The sequence below is a fragment of the Hyla sarda genome, chromosome 5 (genome assembly GCF_029499605.1).
Source record: "Hyla sarda isolate aHylSar1 chromosome 5, aHylSar1.hap1, whole genome shotgun sequence".
Classification (NCBI taxonomy): domain Eukaryota; kingdom Metazoa; phylum Chordata; class Amphibia; order Anura; family Hylidae; genus Hyla; species Hyla sarda.
In genome coordinates, this window is record NC_079193.1 from 271,836,025 (window position 1) to 271,846,670 (window position 10,646).

Genomic DNA, 10,646 nt, shown 5'->3' on the forward strand with positions numbered 1-10,646 from the left:
AGAGAGGTGAATATAGGTTTTATTTCCCCAGCCAATTCCTGCCTCTAGCAATTATGAACAATCCTGTTACTTCTTATACATTAATTATTAGGTAACTACATAAAGTAGTTTTAGTGCACATCCATCCTGCCATCATCCATTGTTTTCAGTGAGGTATCTCTGTATGGTCAGCCATCAAGCTTACCTAGCTCATCTATAGTAAGCCTCCATTATAGTGTTATATATGGCTAAGGGTTATTTACAGCTTGACAGTACAAAGCCTCCCAAGAATAAACAGAGATTTTCATTAATTTGACTCCTATGTAATTTGAAATCTCCCATTCTGTGTAAGCACTGTTAGTGAACAGCCCCATTACAGCTTAATGGACGTTGTTAATTCCTAAAGAGTCTTAATTTCAGATTTTTAATCACCCCTTAACTATTCAATTAAATTTCAATAAAATGTTAAGCACTTACACTAGCCTACCCATTTTTCGTCGTAAAATAGTTTTTGCATTAATGCTGATAGGGAATGGTGTGAATGTAAGGAGGTTAATAAATTGAAGTAGTATCCTATACCGCAGTCCTGCCGGACACATAACAAACCGTCAAACACAGCAAACACGGAAAATATTTACCATTTTTAAGTACATACATTAGCAAATGATTTATGCCTAAGACATTGAAGGGAAGCCCATACATCCGCTTTACTAGCATACATTCTGTACCCTTCCATTGGACAAGGTGGACACCCTCCGTTCCATATACTGTACACCATTTATCAAAAGTAAACACTTAAAATTCTCACACTCTTCCTAAAAACCATAAAACCTTCCTTCATACTTGTCGCCACATTCATACAACTAAAATACAGTATGTAAAATACTACATACATACTACATACATACAACAAAAATACAGCAATTCTAGCGGCCAAAGTGTAGCAACATAACCCCAATCTCCTGCGGTTCTACTGGACTGAGATCACAATAACATCCTATGTAAGTTGGTTCACTAGAACCAAAGAAAGATCTAGTATTGTGTCCCAGCCATGCGAAAGTGGAAGAGAAAAAGCTACAATTGATGAATTCCATTTATTTTACTATATTCTCTAGCATACTTGCTATTCTGTATACCATTTTTGGTATACAGTGCAACCCTAGAAAACAGAATAGTAAATATAGTGGTGCCGTAAAGAGCAAAATAAATAAAGGTTTTATGCAACAAGGTTGATCTGTTATTTCTATTACCGTATATACTCGAGTATAAGCCGAGGGGACGTCCGTGCGCAGCAGACGTCCCTGCGCATGAACATACATGTGCGTTGTCGTCAAGGCAACGTCACTAGTCCGGGGCCGGCCCGGAGCGGAGAAGGGGGCCGGCCCGGAGAAGAGGGCCTCCCGGTGAAAATGGACAGATCGGAACGACTAACCCTCCCCACCGGACGGTTCCTGCAGCATAGATGGCCCAGACCAGCTCACCCTTCCTTCCCACCGAGGGGAGGTAAGTAGAAAACTAAAGGGGGGTCTGGATGATGACGAAGGCCGCAGTGGTCTTCAACCTGTGGACCTCCAGATGTTTCATAACTACAAGTCCCAGCATGCCCGGACAGCCGATGGCTGTCCAGGCATGCTGGGAGTTGTAGTTTTGCAACATCTGGAGGTCCACAGGTTGAAGACCACTGATGAAGGGATTGACAGGCGGTGATGATGAAGGGGGGGTTGATGACGAGGGGGATGATGACAGGGTTGAAAATGACAAGGTGATGATGACGGGGGTGTTAATGAGGGGGGTCTGGATGATGACAGGGGGGGGGGGGATATGACATGGGGGGGATGATGTATTTCCCACCCTAGGCTTATAGTCCAGTCAATAACTTTTCCTGGGTTTTTGTGGTGAAATTAGGGGCCTCGGCTTATATTCGGGTCGGCTTATACTCAAGTATATACGATATGTCAATCAAGCCCTTTACAAACTGATGCAATATGTTCCTAGAGACATAGTATGTAGGGTACGTCTTCTCTGTTGTCCCACAGAACCTCAATCTAGTAACAAAGTATTGAAAAGTTTTTGACAGACTGTGGGGAAATACATTTTCTTTCTATCATAAGCAAATATAATAATCAACATCTATTAGGGAATTGCTATATATGCAGTTGTCCAACAAGATTATAACCCTTGGCTTTGTTGGAAAACTGTTGTCTGTCTATATTTCGTCAATGCAGATCACAAACGACAGGTCAATCACCAATAGGTCCTAAGTACATTGCAGACAAACTGTACTTTTAAGTTCATCCATGACATTGGTGAAACTGAAATCACCCTGCTCCACTGCGCCACCATGTCCCCCTCTCGTCCCAGTCACCATGTCAAGTCATATTTCTCCCTAAAACCAGCAAGTATATACATTTCTGAGTGCATCGTCATGTTGGTGTTACCACTGTAGCAGACATCACATATTTTGTGTGGGGAGATGCTGGAAGGATGGTGCCCCTGAAGATTTCTGTGCTGCTGTACTGTACATGTAGAGATGCAGGAGAAGAAGAGAAGCCACAAACTTTAGTCTGCAAAGGAAAAAAGGAGCCACAGAGCTGTATAATGCAAGAATGTCAATCTATGCTTATCCCTTTATGGAAATTCAATATTATCTCTCAGGGACCCTTTGTTGTGTATCTCTATAAGTCTGGTAACCGGACACTGGGCCTGTATAGAAGACTGATTTAGAGATCATCTGGTTGGAGCATTCCAGTAAATCAGTGACCATTTTTTTTCTAGATGTCCTGATGTAGTATAGGTATATCAGTGCCAAAGATTTTGAGCTATGGTCAGAGACATGTCAATTGCTGATGGTTCCTAAGTAGATTTCAGGACACTTACATCTTCATCTGTGTACTCAAGATTACGTGTGAATGTGTGGGTTTGGCCAGGGATTGTGTGGGATTGGCCAGGGTTCGGATAATTAAATTAGCAACAGTAGGTAAACTTTGCAACAGTAGGTATAGTAAACCACAAAATATGTCCCCTCTATCCATTTGGAGATATGACTATAGGGGCATTTTAGCATCATTATTTTGTGGCCATTGGGTGGGCACTATTACAGTTTAAAAGCAAGGAAATGAGTTGTGGCGGGAAGAAGTGTTCATAGCAGTCTGGTCAAGATGTGGGGAGAATGAGCAACAAAGGAGGGAATTCACTAAGGTCATTGGCCCTCATTTACTATTCTAAACCCGACTTGTTTTGTCGGGTTTTTTTGTCGCATCTTTGTCTGCTACATCGCGCCAGTCTGCGACATGATGCAACATTTTTTCCCGACGGACCCGATGTGGATTCTCCCAAACCCGCAAAAAGGGGCGTAACCCCACATTTCTGAGCTTTCCCACGTATTTATAAAGCTTTCCAACCCAAATTTGTTCAATTGTTGTAGATTTTTTCCCGACAACTCAGAGGAGTTGGAAACCAAGCCAAAAAGACGCACATGCGACAAACAGGATGCAACATAATAAATACCAGGGGAAAAAAGCAATCGGGTAAGAAAGCAAGATAGACTTACAACCCGATTTTCTAAGTAAATGAGGGCCATTGTGTTACAAATCCCACTGGCTTCCCATTCACAATTAATATTGAGATCTGCATGCCTCTTAATAAATTAGGGACTTCATCCACTGTCCTGCACTACATGTTTTGAAACCTATGCTAACTTCGAATTAGCATACATTTCAGCCACAATTTACAATAGCTCTCTAGCGTAAATTGTAATAAATTTGGCACTGTTGGAGGCCGTGCTCCCTTCACGCCCACTTTACTCCAAGCCCTGCCCATACATTTTTTTACATCTGAAGCAAGATGTACTGGCTTAATAAATTCCCCCAATTCAAGACAAAGTTGGTAGTGCTGAATTTATTTCCGTTCACCTTATTCAATGTGAATGTACCCTAAGCCTGTCTTTTTTTTAAACTGACTATGTAGCACTCGACACCATAAACATTGTAGATATTTAACCATTCTGTATAAAGGAATTGGTCCTAATCTCTGTTTAAAATTTTAGTTTTATAATTGTATACTGACAGTTCCATCAATGTTATTCAGATAAGTATATCTGGTAAAAAAAAAAAAAAAATCAGTTCCATTAATCATTAAAGGAGTTATCCACCATAAGGTGATTTTAGTACATACCTGGCAGGCAGTAATGGACATTCTTAGGAAGGATCTGCGCTTGTCTTGGGGCTAAACGGCTATGTCATGAGATTACCATAACACTGTGGCTAGCATTTTGTGAACTGGTATTTCCTGTTTGACTTTTCTTTTTCCATTTTCCTCCCTCCCACACATCATCCACCCCACCCATTGAAACATAAATGAGCTGCATCTATTCAAAAGACCTGTGGTTTTCAATCAGGGTGCCTACAGCGGTTATATTAGTTGCAGATTGATCTCTCTCCCACCAAGCGATCCCTCCACCCATTGAAGCAGACAGGGTCCCTGTCATCAGCTGACTAGTGAGTCAGGTCTCGGCCGTATTGCCAGCTGGGAAAAATCTGAGACAACATTCATTTTGTATGCTGTTAAAAATAAATATTGGGGTGAAAATCACAGAAGAATTGTGAGAAAACCGTCACACACAGGTACAGACACCATATTATGAACTACACTAACTTTACAGCCCCTGTAGCATAGTCAAATAAAAAAAAAGCCTGGAATACCCCTTTAAATATGCAGCGCCTCACATACCCCAACAAATTCAGATTCAGCTTCAGTTGAAACTTTACAGAGGAAAGTGGATTTAATAGACACAATACATTATAAAGCTGGACAAAAAAAAACAGGATACACCTGTGAAATGCTCAAGTGTAAATAGAGATTTATGTTTATTTTCTACTTTCCGTTTCTGGCCATGTTTGAGTTGGTAACAAGAGTGAACCTAGGTCGGCACTGCCAATTGATGACAGGCTCTATGCCTTCACTTTTCAAATATCATGCATCATGCTCATTTCAATAGTTTCTTTTTTTTTTTGTGGACAGTTTAGTGACTTTATTTTTTGGCTCCTGTTATTAGAAATTTACGGCATGTTTCTCAAACACCTTTTATAGTGACATTTACATTGTCCCTCTTATCTTCTTATGTTTTGTTACATTTAATATTTACTCAATTTTGCCTTTTCTATGTCATATGGCCCCCAACATCGTCCAGAACAAAGGCTCCACAGAGTTTAGTAATTTGGCCCAATCCCTACATCACTTAACACAAATTATTGTAGACTAGAATAAACAATGTAGAACTGGATCATAAAGCCTTGCCTTAATCTGTATCACAAGTGGGAATAAATAAAAGTATAGCCAAAATATGTGCCAAGCTGCATCCAACCTGTTATCTTGGGGTTAAAGGGGTTATCCAGGAAAAAAACTTTTTTTTTACATATATCAACTGGCTCCAGAAAGTTACACAGATTTGTAAATTACTTCAATTAAAAAATCTTAATCCTTTCAGTATTTTAGTACTGCTGAAGTTGAGCTGTTCTTTTCTCTCTAAGTGCTCTCTGATGACACTTGTCTCGGGAACTGTCCAGAGTAGATGCAAATCCCCGTAGCAAACCTATTCTGCTCAGTGAAGTTCACGAGCTAAGCAGAGATGTCAGCAGAGAGCACTGTTGCCAGACAAACAAGAACAACTCAACTTCAGCAGCTGATAATTATTGGAAGGATTAAGATTTTTAAATAGAAGTAATTTACAAATCTGTTTAACTTTTTGGAGCCAGTTGATATAAAAAAAAAGTTTTTCCTGGAATACCCCTGTATGCGTGACTCACCAACAAAAAGTAACTTTCCAAGATCATTTTAAAATGATTCTGATTTTTGGAGCATTATATGCCAAGCTTAATGGGGTACTCCGGTGGAAAACATTTTTTTTTTAATCAACTGGTGCTAGAAAGTTAAACAGATTTGTAAATGACTTCTTTTAAAAAATCTTTACCCTTCCAGTACCTTTTAGCGGCTGTATGCTACAGAGGAAATAATTTTTATTTTTTATTTTGTCTTGTCCACATTGCTCTCTGCTGACACCTCTGTCCGTGTCAGGAACTGTCCAGAGTAGCATAGGTTTGCAATGGGGATTTTCTCCTGCTCTGGACAGTTCCTGATACGGGCATCAGGTGTCAGCAGAGAGCACTGTGGACAAGACAAAAAAGAAATTCCAAAAGAAAAGAATGTCCTCTGTAGCATACAGCTGCTAAAAAGTACTGGAAGGGTAAATAATTTTTAATACAAGTCATTTACAAATCTGTTTAACTTTCTGGCACCAGTTGGCAGATTTTTTAGCTTTTGGAGAAGATATGGCAAAAATACTTAACATTTTTAACAACATGCACTTGTACATTCAATTATAAGAAGCGTCATCTAGGCGGGCCAACAGCCAGCCTGCTAGACATTTTCCATCCCCCCCCCCCCCCCCAGTGTTTGTCACAGAGATCCCAAGTTAACAAGGTAATTTTTTTCAGGTCTATTATTGTTAGCCTTTTTCTAAGGATAGATGATAGATAAGTCATTATTTGGCTTTCAACCCCAGGGACCTGAACTGTTCATCAGAACTAAGTGTATGCATGAATGTACCATTGTGCCAGAATTAATATTGAACTGGTTGTGACATTTCAGTAAGTACCATTACCCCTTGATTCTGAAAGGTGGAAATGATAAGCTGAAAAAAACCTTTAGGCTGTATTAACATTGTTGTTCTGTCCTTTAATGCATTTTTCACAAGATGTTGCTGTGATTTGGGTAAAACATTTGGCAAAATGGCTCTATTTTACAGCAATTGATCAAATTACTTTTCACTTTTAATACCTATATATATATATATATATATATATATATATATTCTAAAACTGTTTTTTTAAATCTTTTTCATATACTTTTAGTCCAGTCCTACTATCTTAAACAAGCCTGTAATTCTGCTGTATTGCACTCTGACTGTTCTACTAGGAGTGCTATAATGGTAGGCCTAAGGACCTAAACTAGCCCCTTGGCTGCCATCTTAACTGCTTGCCATTCTGTGAATACATTGTGATGGGGGGCAATCAGATGACAGATCAGGTACTATTAGTTTTCTAACTGCCTAGATGTCATAGTTACTATTTATCACAGCATCTAGGGGGTTAAACAGTCGGGGAAAAAAGTTGTCTCTGATCCTGGCCACTGCTGGTGGGTGTCCCACAACCAGGGCCGGTTTTGGACTAAGTGTGGCCCTGGGCAAAAATGAAAAATTGGGCTCCCAGATTGCGTGACCAAAGATCACTGAATTGTGCTGCATTTCGGCTAATTTCAGTAAATGAGACTGCGCTGCAAACCCCAAATGGCTGTGACTACAACATGAGGAACGTAACAATTGCATCCAGGATGAATTTGTGGCTGCGGTAATTTGGGGTTCGCAATGTGACCCCATTTAGTGCAGATCCGCTCAGCTCCCCCTTTGCAAGAACGATGTGCCCGGACAGCTGTGGAGCAACAGCAACTTGTAAGGACACACGTAGAGAAATCCAGCGCAAAACGGCATCATAAAATGTATGGTCACAGGAAACCACAGGGTCACAGGAAGCCACAGGGTCACAGGGAGCCACAGGGTCACAGGAAGCCATACATTCCATGATGTTTTAAGGGTTTAATAAACCACCTAAAGAGCAAGAACTGATTTGCACTGGATTTCTCTTACAATAGCTGAGATTCAGCACGATTCAAGGAGAACAACATGGCGATCTTTGACTGTGCGACCCATTTTTGCCATGTAGCCCTAATCTAATACTCTCACCTTGTTCTTGTAATAGTCACTGCACACAGATAAACAGTGATCTTCTCAATGCTACCTATCAGTAATAGCGCCCACATATACTATAAGGCCATGTTCACATGACGGAATTTCCACACGGAGAATCTCTTTGCGGATATTCCATAAACTGGAGGACACCGGCATAATATGCCAGCGCTAGGATCACACAGGAATGTGCCATCTCATAGACGGCTATGCATTATGTACGGACTCCACACAAAGAATGAAAATGGAATTTCCGTGCCGGACTGAAACATCTGGCATGGAAATTCCGCCATGTACACAGAGCAGCAGAATCCTGTTGAATTCAACTGGCCCACATATACTAATTAAGGGTAGGGTCACACGTAATGAATCCGCAGTGTATTTCATGTTGCCACCCCCCCTTCCCCCGCCTCTGGCCTGCTCGCAGCGGCAATCTGCTGGAGGCAAAAAATGGGTCGGGTCACCGGCGGATCCACAGCGTGAAATACGCTGCGGATCCGTTACGTGTAAGCCTACCCTAACAGTGATCTTCCCAGTGCTGCCTATCAGTGATAGCGGCCAAATATACTATAACAGTAATCTTCTCAGTAATAGCACTCATTTTATTCTTTACACAGTAATAGTTTTCCTCTTAATGCCCCATACTGTACAAATGCCACTTTTGTGCCCCTTACTGTGAAATAATGCCCACCTTCATGCTCCTAACTGTACTACAGACCCAGCGCAAAAAAATGACCCTCATGCAGCCCTGTATATGGAAAAAGGAGAAAGTTATAGGGGTCAGAATAGGGCGATTTTAAACAAACTTATTTTGTAAAAAAAGTCTGAGTTTTTTAAAAGCAGTACAATAATAGAAAAGCATATAATCTGGGGATCATTTTAATCGTATTGACCTACAGAATAAAGAGAACCTGTCAGTTTTACCATCAAGTGCACTGCATGAAAAATTAACCTCCAAAATATAATAAATTTGTGTTTTCTTTTCAATTTCCCCACAAAATAATATTTTTTTGGTTGCGCCGTACATTTTATGGTAGAATGATAGGTGTTATTACTTTGCACCATTTATTGTACTTTGTAATAACACCTATCATTCTAGCTGTGTTCTCAAGGTCAAAATCTTAATTCAGCCCCCACAATATCTGTCAGTGGTTCCACACTGGTTACAGCAATATATGTGCTGTAATTAAATGTTTAATAACCCCCCCCCCCATACTTTCCCCTATTACCTTCTTTTTATCCATTGCACAGAGCCCAAACACACACAGCACAGACTTACTATGGATCTTCCAAGACCTGCGATGACATCTTCAGGAGCCCTAGCCTACATGATTACTTTATCAGTTTTAGGGCTATACTAACACTACTGTATTTGAGCAAACCGCGGCAAAATTACAGCGATTTTACAGCTATTTTGCGCAAAATACAGTATTGTTAGTAATGCCCTAAAGCTTTTCAGGTGCCCCCTTTTGGATGAGGGCCCTGGGCAAGTGCCCAGGTTGCTCCCCCCTAACGCCGGCCCTGCACACAACTGGCACCCTCAATGTATGGAGCAAGCTTAACTCTTTAGTTCATCAAATGCTGGCAAGTGGTTAAATTGGTTTAAGACAAATTCTATCCTACATATAAAGACAGCTGAGAGAGGAAAAAGAATTTGGGGGGGTATAAGGGAAAAATACTTTTGGCTGCAGGCTCGTCCAAATGAATGGCTCCAGTGACTCTTGGATTAAGTTCTATGATAGTCACTTGTATCACAGATATTTACCACCACAATTCTGTTGCACAATATTTATACAAGCTACCGTATATACTCGAGTATAGGCCGAGTTTTTCAGCACGATTTTTCGTGCTGAAAACACCCCCCTCGGCTTATACTCGAGTGAACTCCCCCACCCGCAGTGGTCTTCAACATGCGGACCTCCAGAGGTTTCAAAACTACAACTCCCAGCAAGCCCGGGCAGCCATCGGCTGTCCGGGCTTGCTGGGAGTTGTAGTTTTGAAACCTCCGGAGGTCCGCAGGTTGAAGACCACTGCGGCCTTCAACATCATCCAGCCCCCTCTCACCCCCTTTAGTTCTGAGTACTCACCTCCGCTCGGCGCTGGTCCGGTCCTGCAGGGCTGTCCGGTAAGGAGGTGGTCCGGTGAGGAGGTGGTCCGGGCTGCTATCTTCACCGGGGAGGCCTCTTCTAAGCGCTTCCGGCCCGGCCTCAGAATAGTCACGTTGCCTTGACAACGACGCAGATACGTCGCTGTCAAGGCAACGGCTCTATTCCGGGCCGGAAGCGCGGAGAAGAGGCGCCCCCGGTGAAGATAGCAGCCCGGACCACCTCCTCACCGGACCACCTCCTTACCGGACAGCCCTGCAGGACCGGACCAGCGCCGAGCGGAGGTGAGTACTCAGAACTAAAGGGGGTGAGAGGGGGCTGGATGATGTTGAAGGCCGCAGTGGTCTTCAACCTGCGGACCTCCGGAGGTTTCAAAACTACAACTCCCAGCAAGCCCGGACAGCCGATGGCTGCCCGGGCTTGCTGGGAGTTGTAGTTTTGAAACCTCTGGAGGTCCGCATGTTGAAGGCCGCAGTGGTCTTCAACCTGCGGACCTCCGGAGGTTTCAAAACTACAACTCCCAGCAAGCCCGGACAGCCGATGGCTGCCCGGGCTTGCTGGGAGTTGTAGTTTTGAAACCTCTGGAGGTCCGCATGTTGAAGGCCGCAGTGGTCTTCAACCTGCGGACCTCCGGAGGTTTCAAAACTACAACTCCCAGCAAGCCCGGACAGCCGATGGCTGCCCGGGCTTGCTGGGAGTTGTAGTTTTGAAACCTCTGGAGGTCCGCAGGTTGAAGACCACTGAGGGCGAATGATGAGAAGAGG

The 10,646-nt window shown here is 42.4% G+C and overlaps 1 protein-coding gene across 4 annotated transcripts in view; it reads right to left on the reverse strand.

Annotated features, from left to right (window-relative positions):
* Window positions 1-10,646, reverse strand: part of ZNF521 (zinc finger protein 521) — a 405,801-nt gene that overhangs the window by 164,504 nt on the left and 230,651 nt on the right. The window lies entirely within an intron of this gene.